Source organism: Cavia porcellus, unplaced genomic scaffold (genome assembly GCF_034190915.1).
Source record: "Cavia porcellus strain 051 isolate PalLab524CR breed Dunkin Hartley unplaced genomic scaffold, mCavPor4.1 scaffold_12, whole genome shotgun sequence".
Lineage (NCBI taxonomy): Eukaryota > Metazoa > Chordata > Mammalia > Rodentia > Caviidae > Cavia > Cavia porcellus.
Genome location: NW_026947495.1, coordinates 13167581 through 13183594, shown reverse-complemented (window position 1 = coordinate 13183594; position 16014 = coordinate 13167581).

Sequence of the window (16014 nt, the reverse complement as noted above, 5' to 3'; positions counted from 1 at the left end):
CATTATTGATGACCTTTATAGATCTGAGGATTAACGATCAATTATTTTGAAGAACATTATATAATTAGGATTCCTCTGATTTTTTAATCAAGATTAGTAAGACTGCATGTTATTGGAAGACCAAGGACCTTTCCAATCATGCCACATCAAGACAGACATTCGTGTGTGTATATATATGTATATGTGTATATATATATATATGTATAGAGAGAGAGAGAAGGGAGAGAGAGAAAGCATACATATATTTATTTGTAATTTGTATCCAAGTATCATGTAAAATATTTAATTTCAGTTTTTTTCTGCTTGCTTATGTATACTCTTACATCCCAAAAGTAGAAATCTGGATCTCACTATCTGCTTGTGCTTATTTGTTCAAAAATGAAAAATCAGGGTTCGGGGATTTAGTTCAGTGGCATAAGTGCCTGCCTGGCAAGTGCAAGGTCATGACTTTGAACCCCGGTATCACGCACACACACACACACACACACACACACACACACACACACACACGCACACACACAAAAAAAAAAAAGAAAAGAAAAGAAAAGAAAGAAAGGAAAAGAAAAGAAAAGAAAAATCTGTGGATAGTGATTTCCAGATTTTAAGTTGCACCATCAAGGGCAATAGCACCGACCCTTGCATTGCTTCAGGGCAGTCTTTCTTTTTGGCCTTACATTCTCTATTTCCAAACTTACTTAGATTGCATGCTTATGTCTCAAGATCTTTAGTTAGGTATATCATACATTTATAGTTGAGACAGATTCTCTCATCAAAGTCTACATTTCTTTCCAGGATCCTCCAATTTTTTACTCAGTTTTAAAGGTAAGTTCATACATAATGGCCAACAATTCTGTAAGATTCTCAAAAATTGGACAGCTGCATAGATTCATGTATCTGCTAGCCTAGCATCATAGAAAATTGTTCTATAGCCCTAAAATTTCTCCAGTGTTTTATCTATTCAATTATCTCCCTACCCCTGGAAATCATTGATCTGTGTTTCATTTCTCTAATAGTCCACTTGCTCTAAATCATATAATAGATGCAAACAGCACTTTCCACCTTTTTTTCATTAAGCAGCATGTACTTATGATTCATTCTTGTTTTTGCATAATTGATAAGTCATTTGTTTTATCTCTAGTATTCCATGGTGTGTTGGTTATTTTTCTCTCACTGGGACAAAATACTTGACATGTAAGGTTAAAGGAGAAAAGGTTTTGTTTAGCTCACACTTTGTTGAGATTTCAGTCCACAATCAACTGCCTCCAAGGCTGAGTGATGTGGCACAGGGGAAACCATTCATGGCAGTGAAAGGCAGCAAAAGCAGAAAGAGTAAAAAGGGAGGAGCACAAGAGAAGACTCTTTCTGTACTTTATACTGTCTGTAGGCTACCCAACCTAGGGTAGAATTCACACCCGTAATGGCAGCATTGGACCATGAATCAGTCACAGACTGTGGAAGCCTGCCCCCATAACTGCATAAGGATGTGGAGGTGCATCCACACACAGAGATATGGACACAAAGCAGTCTGTTTATATATTCATTTTATTGAAAGACTTCCTGATTTCTACAGATTTTGACTTTTAGGAATAGACTATCAAATGCTTTGTGTATAGAGTTTTGTGTGAGCATAAGTTTGGACATCATTTGGTTGAACAAACAGAAGTTTGCTAGGTTGTTGTGTGAAACAATGTTTACAAAATTCACTGCCATTCCATCTTTGAAAGTTACTGTACCAAATTTTACCCTAATATAAATGAGTTATTGTTGTGAGGCATCCTTGTTAATAATGTGTATTATAACTTTCCTTGTTTTATTTTTGTTTTTTGGTCACCTTTGATTTATTTGTATTTTAATAATGTCAGAGAATTTTGAACACCTTTCATATGTTCTATTGACATTTATGCATTTTTGTGAGGTATTTGTTTCTTCATTCTCTTGTTCATTTTTAAATAAAATGAAAAAAGCACAAAAATGATGATACAAAATTTCAAAACAATGTAATGTTATTAACAGTGATTAATATTTTCTGTATTGTTATCTTCAAATTAGTTGCTCGGATTATAAGATATAATCATGAAATAATGATCAGTGAAAGCACAAACCATTGTTTTTGATGAACTAACAGATATGAGTATATGAATAGATAGATAGGGAGATAGTGTTTTCCATATTTTATTTTCTCCTTTCCTCTGTCCCAGTTTTTCTTTCCTTTTGAGCTGTTTCTTTCCCTTCACTTTCAAAATATCTGTTGTATATTTTGGATCTTATTTACCCTTTCAGTTTTTTATACTAAGGAGAAAATGTGACATTTACACACACGAGTCTGCTTCATTTTACTTATAAGTATGGTCTCAAATTCAGTCCATTAACAATAAAAGCCTCAACTTAATTCTTCTTCACAGCTCAGTAGTAGTCCCTGGTACAAAAATGCCACACGCTTTTTATTCACTCCATGGCTGATGGCATCCTGCTAATTTTTTGATTGTATCATATTCCTGTAGTTGAGTTTAAATAATTCAGTGTTTATTCTAAATGAAAGTCCATCATTAGGTTCATAACTTGTAAATATTTTCTTTGATAAATTGGCTGTCTTTTCATCTTCTTAGTAGAACCTTATACAGGCCTCAAAATTCACTTTTAAGAAAAGATGATCTAAAAAAAAGGAAAAGATCTTTTCGAGCTTTTTTTCATAGATTTTCTTTAAGTATTATAATTAAAAATTTGTCAGCAATAACACAGTTACAGATATTTTCATATATTTTTCTGTAGAAATCAGATTTTAGTTGTACATTCAAGTTCGGGATTCATTTTAGTTAGTTTTTGCATAAATTTTGCAGTATCTAGATCTTCCTTCATTTCTTTCTTCCTTTAATCCTTCCTTCCTGCATATTTTCTCAGCAACATTTCCAGAAAAAATCTATTTTTCTTTCATTTCATTTCCTTTGTGCTTTTGTAAAGCATCAGCAGCTTATATTATTTTTCCATTTATGAATATGTATGTATTGTGACAACATCACAGGTGTTTATGGACTTGCTTTATAGAAGTCCTAATGTCACATCATATGAATATTGTTTATTTTTTATTTTTATGTATTTATTTTTTGCAATAGAGTCTTGCTAAGAAGCTCAAGCTAGCCTTGAACTATGTTATTCTGGGCATTAGCTAGAACTGCAGTGCATATGTTGAATATGTGTAATGATATCAAATATTTTTGCCTTCTTTGACATCTTAGAAATAAAGTACTTAGTTCCATGGTATTGGAAATGGTGTCTGGAATTTCTCTTCAGTAAGTTTACTATGTTGAAGTAGTCCCCTACTGATTTCAGTTGTCTTAGAGATTTCACCAAGAATGAGTAGCCAATATTGTTAAAAATTTTCACATGTCAATTTATGTGATCACATAGCTTTGCTTAAATTTTGAGGCATATACAACTCATATGAAAATATTCGCTTCTTTAAATTAACAATTTTTAATAATATTTTTGGTGTTCACAGAGATTTAATAGGCATCATTAATACCAGGACAGTTTCACTAACAATAGGGGAAAAGTAATGTGATCTATCATTGACCACCTTATGTCTCCTTTCAAATTTCCACAATTGCTAGGATGCTGTGTACTTGAATGACTTTGCATATCCAAAATAATTCATGTAGATGTACTATAGAATTGTAGTATTGTGTCTTGTTTCTTTCACTTGTTTCATAATTGCAAATTCTTTGGATGAATTGATTCTCAAGTATTTTGAAGGAAATAGCAAATACATCCTCTTTTTAAAAAATCCATATTCATCTAGACTATCAAAAATTATTGATTAAACAGTGTATCATTAAGATTATGGACCATTAAGATTATGTAGTTGTAGTAAGTAAATCAAACGAATTTTCAGGAAACTTAAATGACATTCATGTCAGAAGATTAGGAGTTGTGCACAGAAGTAGATGCTTGTTTTTTAGTGGCAAATCAGGAAAAAAAAACAAATAATTTTGACTTTTTAACAGACTATGCAACAAAATACACTAGTGGATTTTATTCTGATTATATGCTGTCATATTAATGATGTCTTATCTAGGAAAACAGATTTAAATTCTGAAGGATGGAAGAAAAAAAATGAAAAACTTTTAATGAACAAGAAAAAAAAAAATTAACATATGTTCAAACTAAATGTGTAGTGTCAAATTAGGCAAATTAACAATCTTTCCCATAGAGATTTTAAGGAACTTAGGTCAGTGGATTCTATTCTATCAGAAGAATAAAGCTCTAAGGAAAGTAAAATTTGGATTGCAACATCTTAGGTCAACTGTGATTACCAATATGCTACATGAAAACTCTACCAGGTTTACTGCATGTTTTTAGCATTATTAAAAATAAAAGTAAATATCATTTTATTAAATTTCAATATTTAAAGAGTATTATTGATAACTATAAAAGCAGAGGTTAATTCTATAAAACCTCAGGCTCAAAAATTTTAAAAATATAAGTGGAAAGATTCTACACCTAGAGATTGGAGTTTTCATCTTGTCATTAGTAAAACACACACACACACCCCAACTGAGTTTCCTTACATGGACCAAAGACTGTTCCATATCACGTGCTTAGAGTCATTTCCGTATAGTAAAGATTGTATTAGATTATCCTATCTTTCTATGTCCTAGGTGCATTTCAACTGCTGAGAGCAAACAATGTGCTTTGTTGACAACTTCAGGCTATTAGCATAAAAACTCATAATAATTCCAAGCAATCCTGATGCTGACTACTTTTATGGAGTACAAGTGAAAACTATTTTATATTGACTTCACCATCATTCAAATGAATGCAAACACTCAGCCTAGTGGTGTTTGAGATTCCCACTTGCTGAGGTCTAAAATCTCTGTCTTGTTTCTACCTCTGCCACTTCATTTAAGCTAATTCAGAAAACTGAGAAAAAAGAAAACATCAAAAAAAGTTAAATGAAAAAATTCCAAGTCAGTCTGTGTATTTCAGAAACAGGAATTTTCAACTCAGCCAACTACCTTGTACTTCATAAAATATGGAGAGTTTTTTTTTTTTTTTCAATTTCATGAAATACTTTTTAATTTTCTGTTTTCACTGGGTAATCTTTCATTTTCACTCAATCACATTTTTTGCTTAAAACAAGTTTTTGAATAATTCATTTGTGCTGCTCTTTCATATTTTTAAAAAAGTATAATACAGCCTATTTGTTAGTGAGTATTCAATTTTGGTCTCTCATGAATAGTTCTATTGTGCATGTATCTGTACACTGAGGGGAGGAAGCAGGTGCAGGAATTTCTGTTACATTTACTCATAAGTATACTTATAGCTCTACATATTAAAAAAAAAATTGAAGCAATTGCCATCTTTAAGTAAATGCCATCAAATAATTTTCCATGGTAATTGTAAAAATTTACAACCTCAATATTGCATAAAAATTCTGTTTCTCAGGCTGAGGATGTAGCTCAGTGGTAAAGTATTTGTCTAGCTTACTACAAGACTCTAAAACTGCAAAGATAAAATGAAATAATTCATTTTCTTCACATCTTTGTTAAAATTTGTTTTCAGTTTGCATAATTTTAGCTACTGTTTTGCATAAAATTGCTTTCTCATTGTGATTTCATTTACGTGTCTCAGATGATATATAAAGACAAGCACTTTATGATTTTTGGCAATTGAGCCCCTTCTGAAAACCAGATAACACCTCTTCTTCTTCAGTTGGTCTGTGTGCCTTCTTTATGTTGATTTTAAAAATATACCAGGAAAATGCTATTTAAAATGAACATTACTTTTCTTTATATTATCTGAGAGTAATTATATCATCTTGAAGTTGTTTCCTACTCAAAATTTTGTGTCAGTTTATTACTGGTATCAGCTAGTCCTAGAATTATTTTGTAAGGATTATTAATTATGGATTTGAGTTCATTAAAAGCCCTGATGACTGAAGTGTTCTGTATCTGTTTATATTGTTTGTCAACCTAAACTTTGACAGGAGTCATAATTCCATTTAAATGTTCAAATTGTTCAATATTATCTTCAATAGCTGCAGAATTTATACTTGTTTTATTTCCCCCTACATGGTATATCTGTGCCAAACCTCCTTTCCATTCTTTAATTTACTCATTCTTTCATTGTTTAGTACATGTTAAAGATGCACTCATTTTGTTTGTTCTTTTGAAAATAACAAATTTTACAGTCAATATGTTTATGTTTAGTTTTCTATTTTAATGCTTCCCTTATCTTTGTTATTAAAATCAATTTGTCTTAGAAATTAAATCACTAGCGATTTTCTATATAATGCGCTCCTTAATTTTGATCAGCTTTTTTTTGTTTCATTTTAGAAACCTGTTTTTTACACTGCACATTTTTTTCTAAAAAGAACTTAAGCTTTATTGTCCATATTTTTCTTCACTGCACATTCATTTTCATTCAGTTGTAAACCGTTTCTGATTTTTATTGTGATTTTCCCCCTATCTCATGAATTATTTAGGGAAATACTAATTAATAACTATTTTCTCTGTGTCTTTCATGGCTTCTGTTCACAAGTCAACTGTCAGTATTATAGATACATTTTTGAGAACAATGATTTTGTGGTTGTTTTATTTTCTCTACTCACCGTGTAAACAGGTTTTATTCTCCATACATCTGCATAATTTCAGTTTTCTTTGTTTTAATCTCCTGCATTCATTTTGAAAGTGTTTAATTTAACTAACTTCAAACTACAGTTCTGGAAGAATTAAATTATGGCCAACTATTTCTGTAAACTTGGAGTAGGAAGAGTTTTGTGGCAGGATACACTTCTGAGTTAGATGTGTGTTAGTTTTATCTACTAAGGGTTGAATATATTCTAGAACTTTTGTTTGTAGTTTTTTACTTTTATTTTCTTAATCTTGTTTTGGTTTGGATACTCACCTTCTAGCTAGCTATTCCTCAGTTTCATGCTTTCTCATGTGGTGCTCAATCAACTGAGTTGTTGTTTTACTTATCTTATTTGTAACTTTTAAGTATTAGTTTGAATCTTACGTAATTTTAGTTATCTGATAATATTATGCTGTCATACAATTTTTTGAACAAACCTTTCACAGATATTTCAGTCATATTTTTACTAGTTTAATAATTGATTTATTATAGTCTATCTTTGTCAAATTTGTTTTAATTTCTGAACTACATTTTATCATTTTAGATTCCTGGTTGCAGCTAATCAGATGCAAGACACTGTGAATTAAATGTTGTTGAAATAATTTAACACAGTAGATGCAGATGCTGTAAAACCAATTTACTTTTAGTAGGCAGCTAAAACGAGGGCAAGTATTCATAGTTTAATTTCAGTTTGAGAGAAGAATAATTTTAGGAAAGATGATCTAGATCATTGAGGCAAAATTCAAACAGGGCATTTGTCTCCATTTTTGTTTCTCATAGATGATCAAAAGCTCTAATTAAATTTAGCATTGCAACCTTCTTTTTTCTTTTAAATTTGTCATTCCCAAACACCAGACTTAGAATCAGTAAGAATTAAATACAGAGAAGAAATACTTTCACTGTTTTCAGAATATGAACTTGCATAAATAAAAGCCCATAGATTCAAGAAATAAAAAGCATAGCTATTTTAATGAGTTGCCAGAAAACCAGGCCAATTTTTAAAATATCACTTGCAATTCTATAATGAGTTTTCAATACACACTGTCACTATTAAATCTGAAGAGACAGGCAAATCTAAAGTTGCATCTGAGATCTGGTTACCTGGAGTGAAAGCTCCCTAACAAGTAAACTGGTAGGGAGAATTAAAACCATAATTTGGACCAGGAGTTCCAGCATGAAGCAGTTCTGGAAAGAGCTTACCCTGTTGGCAGCTGTCGTCTATGAGGGGCCTCAAACTTTTGCGGGCAATCTTCTCTTCAGGAAGCCTATGAGGTTCTAGGGGTGAAGACTCAGGTAAGGAAATGTTTCTAGAAATTCAGGGTCAGCCTGAACTGGGTACCACTTTACACTGCCTGGCAGTCTTAGCTCCTGGATTTACCCTGAGAAGGTTTGTGGGGAGGCCCAGTGACAGGCTCAGAGCCAGAGAATCAAGAGTTTTCAACAAGCATGTTTATGGACCGACAAACAGTATAATCTAGGGAAGGCTAACTTTTCAAGCAAGGATAGCAACTGTGTCTGTATTTTAAGCAGAGTGAACTGTGGCAAATGCCAGGAAAGAAAGTACATCTTGAAGACAGAAAAGTGAGTCGGGCCCAAACATGGCTACTGTAGTGAGTCCAGTATTGATTTTTCTGTTTCCTTTCAATCTGGAGTGTGGTTGGGGTTAGTAATCATTAAAGTACTTTCTTTCTGGACATTTCTACCATTATACCAGGAAGAAGATTATTTCAACTCATAATGGGCCTAGTTAGAACAAGCATGATGGCCAGTGCCCAAGGAGAGACAGTCCTACACCACGATGCAAACATATGTAAATGAGATCTAATTCAGTCTACAGGCCGTGCAGTTTACCATGGGGCTTGTGCTCCAGGATGTGACTGTGGGATCAAGACGTGCAAGACTAGGTGATGGAATTTACAAATGGACTTGAGGTCTTCTCAGGAAGCCTAGGGACTCCAAACACAGGAAATTGAGCCCTGACTTCTCTGAGAGCCCTGCTACCAGTTAGTTTCCCAGATCCAGCTCATCTCTCGCTAATCAGCTCTTCTAGCAAATCCTTGGAGCCTCTGGCAGTAGAAAGGGAAAAGTGATGTGAAACAGGACTGGCACTTTCCTCGTAACAAAGACCAACATTCTGGGGAGAGGATAACCTTTATGGAGCCACGTCCCAGAGTAACGAGATCCTGCGTTCCTCTCCCTGCATGTCTCTGTGTCACGTAAGCGGTGATGGAACCTGCACAAGAAGAAATACTTGAGAAGTTCAGAAGCTAAAACACAGTTCCACAAGAGGATTCAGAAAATCATGAGATGAAAGAACACTTTCCCTTCCTATCACTTACCTCCATACCAACAAGGGCTTTATTGTAATAACAGTGGGCTATTGTTTAACAACTCTCAAGGCACTGACTTTTTTTAAGGAGTACAGAAAAACCCTCAAAGTCCAGAGAGGAAGCAAAAGAGTACACTGGACGAATTTTAAGCCACAAAAACCTCACAGAAAACTTTAAAACTTATAAACACCTAACAAACCAACATAAAATTTCACACTAAAGACCTGACCTCACCTTGTCATGCTGGTGTTTAGGGAATTACAAAGTATCCAAAAGTGAAGAAAAAACACACTGTAAAATAGTAAAAAAAAAAAAAAAAAAAAAAAAAAAAAAAAAAAAAAAAAATGGTAAGAAGCAGACTCAGCTACCCACATAGACATGACATTATCAGATAGAGAATCAATTAATAGAATTAATAAAGAATTCTAAGAGAAAAAGTTGATAACACACAAGAGAAGATAAACAGAATAAAACTCTTAGAAGTATTTCACTAAATACTAGAAATAAAATTCACTACAGCAATAAAAATTTCCCAGCACTTGGAAGGCCAAGGCAGGAGGATCACTGTGAGTTTGACGCCAACTCAGAATAAAGAGTGAATTCAATTTCAGCCTGAACCACACAGTGAGACCCTGTCTCAAATAAATAAATAAATAAATAGAAATAAAATCTCCCTCGATGTGCTCACTAATAGACTGAGCATAACAAGGGAAAGAATTAGTAATCAATTAGAGAAAGAATTAGAATTAGTAGTAAAGAATTAGTAAATAGAAGAATTAGAATCAGTAATTTGGATACAGAGCAATAATATCTTCCCCAACAGAAATGCAAGACTTTTAAATATGGAAACCCAAATAAAAGCACCCAAGAATTGTGGGAAATCTTCAGATTATATGACATACATATAGAGGAAATAGTAAAAAGCAGAGGAAGCATATGATGTAATGATGTCTAAGCTGTTTCCAAAAATTGTCACATGAAAACACAGATCCAGGAGATGCAAAAGCAATAGTCAGAATAAGTACTAAAAAAGGTGCACTTTTTATGCAATCTATTGTTAAAAGTCACAAAGAGAACATTTTTGATTATGAAAGAGGAATAAGCACATGACTACTTTCAACATTGACTTTATACATGTGTGTATATATATATGTATATATCTTTTAAAAAAGGACGTAACAACACAGCTTAGAACAGAACAATTTAAGCAACATAGTGTTTTGCCACAAGACAATCCGACATAAGAGTAGCTACCATACTGTCTCTTTCCTTTAAATATTTGATTATACCTTCATATACTACAGCATCAACCATAACAAGACAGTGTAAAACCATTCAAGACAATGAAAGTATTACAGGGAATTCAGAACCAACTAACAGAAAATGAACAATGGTTACTGTATTATTCCCTTGTTTATAAAAATTTTGTTTATACTATCACATATAATAAAATCCAATGAGATACAACATGATAAAACCGATGGAGATAGAAGAACAAAAGGTTGGTGGGACTTCAAAACAAGATGATATTAAATCAACACTCGCTATTATAATGTCTTGTTTTCTTCAGAATAGCTGTTCATACTATCACAGACAATAAAATCAAACAACCCAGAATAAAAACATTCCAACTAATGAATTAAAACATTATAAGTCTTCAAAGCAATATATTGAGGAATCATGATTACCACATACTTTTATGTATTCTTACCATTTCTTACACTAGGGAAACTATTCGATATTTATACATGTGAGTTTGATTTATTTCGCTTGTGAGTATGGTCTCAAGGTGCTTTCATTTATTTGTAAATATCTCAATGTGATCATTCTTTATAGCTGAGTAGTACTCCATTGTATAAAAATACCACATCTTTTTTTATCCATTCCTCAGTTGATGGGCACTTAGGTTGTTTGCAAGATCTGGCTATTACAAATTGTGCTGCTATAAACATGGGTACACATATATCACTGGGGTAAGATGTATTCAGTTCTTCTGGGAATATGCCTAGAAGTGGAATAGCTGGGTCAAATGGGACTTCCAATCCCAGCTTTTGGAGAAATCTCCAGACTGACCTGCATAATGGCTGCACCAGTCTACATTGCAACTAGCAATGCAGGAAAGTTTCTTTTTCCCCACAGCCTCTCCAACATTTGAAGTTGGTAATTTTCTTGATCCTGGCAATTCTTTCAGGAGTAAGATGGAATCTCAGTGTGGTTTTAATTTGCATTTCTCTAATGAGTAATGATGATGAACATTTTTTCATGTATTTATTTGTCATTCATATTCATCTGAGAACTGTGTATTCATCTCGGATGCCCATTTTTGGATTGGCTCTTTGAGTTTTGGGGTCTGATTTTTTTTTAAATTCTTTATATGGTAGATAGAAGTCCTTTGTGTGAGGGAGAGTTCACTAAGATTTTTTCCCAGTTTGTGGGTTTTCTTTTCACTATGCTGGAGATTTCTTTTGATATGCAGAAATTTTTTAATAAAATGTGATCCCAGTTATTGATTCTAGGAAATCTTTTCCATGCTGTTTGATGTTCAGGATGTTCAGGAATTCTCTTCCTACCCCTGTGTCTTCAACATTTTTCCTAATTTGTCTTCCAAGAGATTTAGTGTTTCTGTTTTAATATTCAGATATTTAATCCATTTAGATTTTAGTTTAGTACTTGGTGACAGGCATGGGTCTAGTCTTAATTTTTGACACATGGAGAGCCATTTGTTCCAGCATCATTTATTAAAGAGACTTTTTCTTCCAGTGAAATTATTTGGCAATTTTATCAAAGATAAAGTAGTTGAGTGTGTTTGTAGTTATGGATTTATCTTTTAATCTATTTCGTTGATATTCAGATCTGTTTTTACTCCAGTTCCATGTTGATTTTATCACAGTAGCTATTTAGTATAACTTCAAGTCAGGGATTGTGATGCCTCCTGCCTTGCCTTTGCTGCTTAGAATAGTCTTGGTTTTCTGTATCTCTTCTAGTTCCAGATGAATTTTAGGAGTGATTTGTCTAGATCTATGAGGTATGTTGATGGTATGTTCATTTGAATTGTATTAAATCTGTGTAGCAGTTTTGGGAGAATGGTCATTCTCACAATATTTATTTTTCCTATATATGAACAAAATATGTGTTTCCATTTCTGAGATCCTCTTCAATTTCTTTTTTCAAGGTATTATAATTTTCCCTGTGTAGATCTTTTGCTTCTTTCATGAAATTAATTCCTAAGTATTTCATTTTTTGGATTCTAGTGTGAAGGGTGTGGCTTCTCTTATTTGTTTCTCAGTGATTTTGTTGTTAGTGTATAGGAATGCTATTGATTTTTGAGAATTGATAATGTTTCCAGCTACATTGCTGAATTTATTCATTATATCTTGGAGTCTTTCAATGGAGTTTTGGTGGTCTTCTATCTAGGTTATCATGTCATTTGCAAATAATGATTACTTAACTTTCTCTTTTGATATTTACCCTTTCATTTCCTCTTTCTTGTCTAAATGCTCTGGCTAACATTTCCAGTGCTATGTTAAATAAGAGCTATGACAAAGGACATCCTTGTTTTGTGCCTGATTTTAAGGTAAAAGCCTTCAGTTTTTGGCCCTTTAATATGGTGCTGGCTGTTGGTTTGTCATAGATGGCCTTTATCATATTGAGGTAAAGACCATCTATTCCTATTTTCTTTAAGGTTCTTACTATGAATAAGGGTTGAATCTTATCAAAAGCTTTTTCTGCAGCTATAGAAATGATCATGCAATTCTTACTTTTGACTCTATTGAGATGGTGGATTACATTTATTGATTTACATATGTTGAACAATCCCTGCATGCCTGAGATGAGTCCAACATGCTCATGGTGTATGATCTACTTGATGATTTGCTGCATCCTGTTTCCCAATATTTTAATGAATATTTTTGCATCTGTGTTCATTAGGGAGATTGGTCTGTAGTTCTCTTTTTTAGTTGGGTCTTTCTCAGGTTTTGATACTAGAATATTTGCTTCCAGGAATGACTTAGAAAGAACTGCATACTTTTTGATTTGATTGAATAGTTTGAGGAGTGTTGGCATTAAGTCTTTGTATTTCTTGCAGAATTCTGCAGTGAATCCGTCGGGGCCTGGGCTCTTTTTCCAGGGTAAAGAACTAATTACATTTTTAATTTAATTAATAGAAATTTGGTTATTAAGCAGTTTTACATCTTTTTGACCCAGCTTTTGTACTTCATATGTTTCTAGGAATCTGTCCATTTCTTCTGCGTTATTGAACCTAAGAGAGTAGATGTTTTTAAAATAGGTGTTGATGATCTTCTGCATTTCCATAGAGTCTGTAGTGATTTCACCATTTTCTTTCCTTATTGCATATATTTGAGCTTTTTCTTGCATTTTTAAAATAGGGTTGGCTAGGGACTTATCAACTTTATTTACTCTTTCAAAGAACCAACTCTTTGACTCATTGATTCTTTGAATTGCTTTCTTAGTCTCTAATGAATTAATTTCTGCTCTGATTTTTATAATTTCCTCCTTTCTTTTGGCTTTGGGCTTCACTTGCTCTTCTTTTCTAGATGTTTGAGGTGTAGCATCAGGTTGTTTATTTGTATTCGTTCTGTTTTCCTGATGTGGGAACGCAGAGCAATAGATTTTCCACTGAGGACAGCTTTCATTGCATCCCACAGATTCCGATAAGTTACATCTGTATTTTCATTTGCTTGTAGTTATTGTTTAATTTCTTCTTGAATTTCTCCTGTAACCCACTGATTTCTTCAGAGTATATTATTCAATTTCCGTGTGTTTGTGGGATTTTTGCAGTTTCTTTTGTCATTAATTTCTAGTTTCATGGTGCTGTGGTCTGATAACATGCATGAGATAATTTCAACTCTTTGACATTTATTTAAATATGTTCTGTGGGCTAGCATATGGTCTATTTTAGAGAATGTCCCATGTACTGCTGAGAAGAATGTATATTCTGATGTTGTTGGATGGAATCCTCTGTATATGTTTATCAAGTCAGTTTGTTCACAGGTATGATTCAGTTCTGTTATTTCTTTGCCGATTTTCGGTCTGATTATTCTGTTGCTTAGTATCAATGGTGTGTTAAGATTTCCTGTTATAATTGTGTTATTGCTTATTTGATTTTTCATTTCTGTTAGTACTTGCTTTGTATATAGGGGTGCTCTGGAATTTGGTGCATATATATTTAAAATTGTTATCTCTTCCTATTGATGTTTTCCCCTAACTAGTATGTAGTGACCTTCTTTATCTCTATAGATCATGTTTGGTTTGATGCTCACATTGTCCTCAAACAGAATAGCTAGCCCTCTTTTTTGGGGGGTTCCTGTTGCATGATATTGTTTTCTATCCTTTGACTTTCAGTCTGTGAGTTTTATCTTGAGTTAGATGGGTTTCTGGTAGACAGCATACAGTTGGATGTTGTTCCTTGATTCATTCTGCCAGTCTGTTTCCTTTAATTGGTGAGTTGAGACGATTTACATTAATGGTTATAACTGTTATATATGTGTTTATTGTTGACATGTTATCTTTTGGCTGTTGCATCTTTATCTTTCTATTCTGTTTAATTGTCTGCCTTGCTTAGTGGTTTTTTCCTATGTGTATCTAGACTGAATTTCAATATTCTTTGCAGGGTTGGCTTGGTGATTATGAAGTTCTTTAGCTGTTTTTGGCATGGAAGTATCTCCATCCATTTGGAAGGACAGTTTTTCAGGGTACATCAGTCTAGGTTGGAAATCATTTTTCTATAGGATATGAAATACATCACTCCATGCTCTTCTTGACTTTACTGTTTGTGCTGAGAAGTCTGCTATCATTCTGATAGGTTTTCTTTTATAGGTGATCTGTCTGGGATGGTGATTATTATATGTCTGGGTGCAGTTTTATTTTGGTTATGGCTATTTGAATTTCTATATGCTTCACTAAACTGAATGTCAGTTTCCATTCTCATGTTTGGGAAATTTTCAGCTATTACTTCTGTAAACAGCCTCTTGATATTCTTTATGTTGTCACCTTCTGTTTCATTTATCCTGATCAAACTTAGGTTGCTTTCCTTTGTATCATCTTGCAGCTGTTGAATTGTTATTTCATGATTCCTTGTTATTTTTAAAAGTTCTTTCCTTTCCTGTTCACTAGCTGCAATCTTGTCTTCAAGGTCTGAAATTCTGTCTTCACTTTCGTTGAGGAGGTTTTGACAACATTCAATGGAATTTTTGATTTTCTGTATATCTCTTTGAATCTGCTTTATGTATTCTGTTTGTTTCTTATATTATTCATCCAGGGATTCTATCTTGTTGTTTTGTTCCTCTAATTTTTTAACTGTGTCTTTTTTAGATGAGTTCAGCATCTTTTTCAATACTTTTATCATTTCTTCGTTTACCTGGGAAATTATTTCTCCTTTGAAGCTTCCCGGAGTTGCTTCTTTATTTCAGTTGCTATTATTTGAGGTATTTCAGGTGTATGGCATATATTTTTTTTTCAATGTACATAGCTCCTAAGCTGTCTTGGGATGGGCTGGATTTTTGAGATTGCATTTTGGTCTTTCATTTTGTCATTTTCCTATATTCCCGTGTTTCAAGTCATGTTCCAAAGCTTCCCCTAGGTGTGTTGGAAATCATCTCCTATACCCTCAGTTCCTGGGATTGAATGGAGGTTTCTGAGTGTGTTCCAGTCATGCTCAGCACAGGAATTCCCATGCCACCTCCAGTGTCCTGCAAGCTGCCCTCCTAACCATTGTGAGTGATGGTCCGAAGCTCTCTCTGGGCAAGCACTGATGCACTGGAACTCACTTCATTTGCCCTCAGGTCCCCTGACTGTAGAAGGTCACTGTGCATGGTCTATTTGGGCCACAAAACCTCCCAAGCCAAGTCTAGTGTGCCTAGAAGCTGGGTGAGCACTTACCCACTTGGAGTGACGACCTTTAACTTTCCCCAGGCTGGTGCTGGTGTGCCGGAACTCACCTCTGGCAGCCCATTTTCCAGGATTGAAAGAAGGTCACTCCATATACTGTTATTTTCATTATTATTCCTGTTCATTTGTCAGTTAAACACAAGGCTTT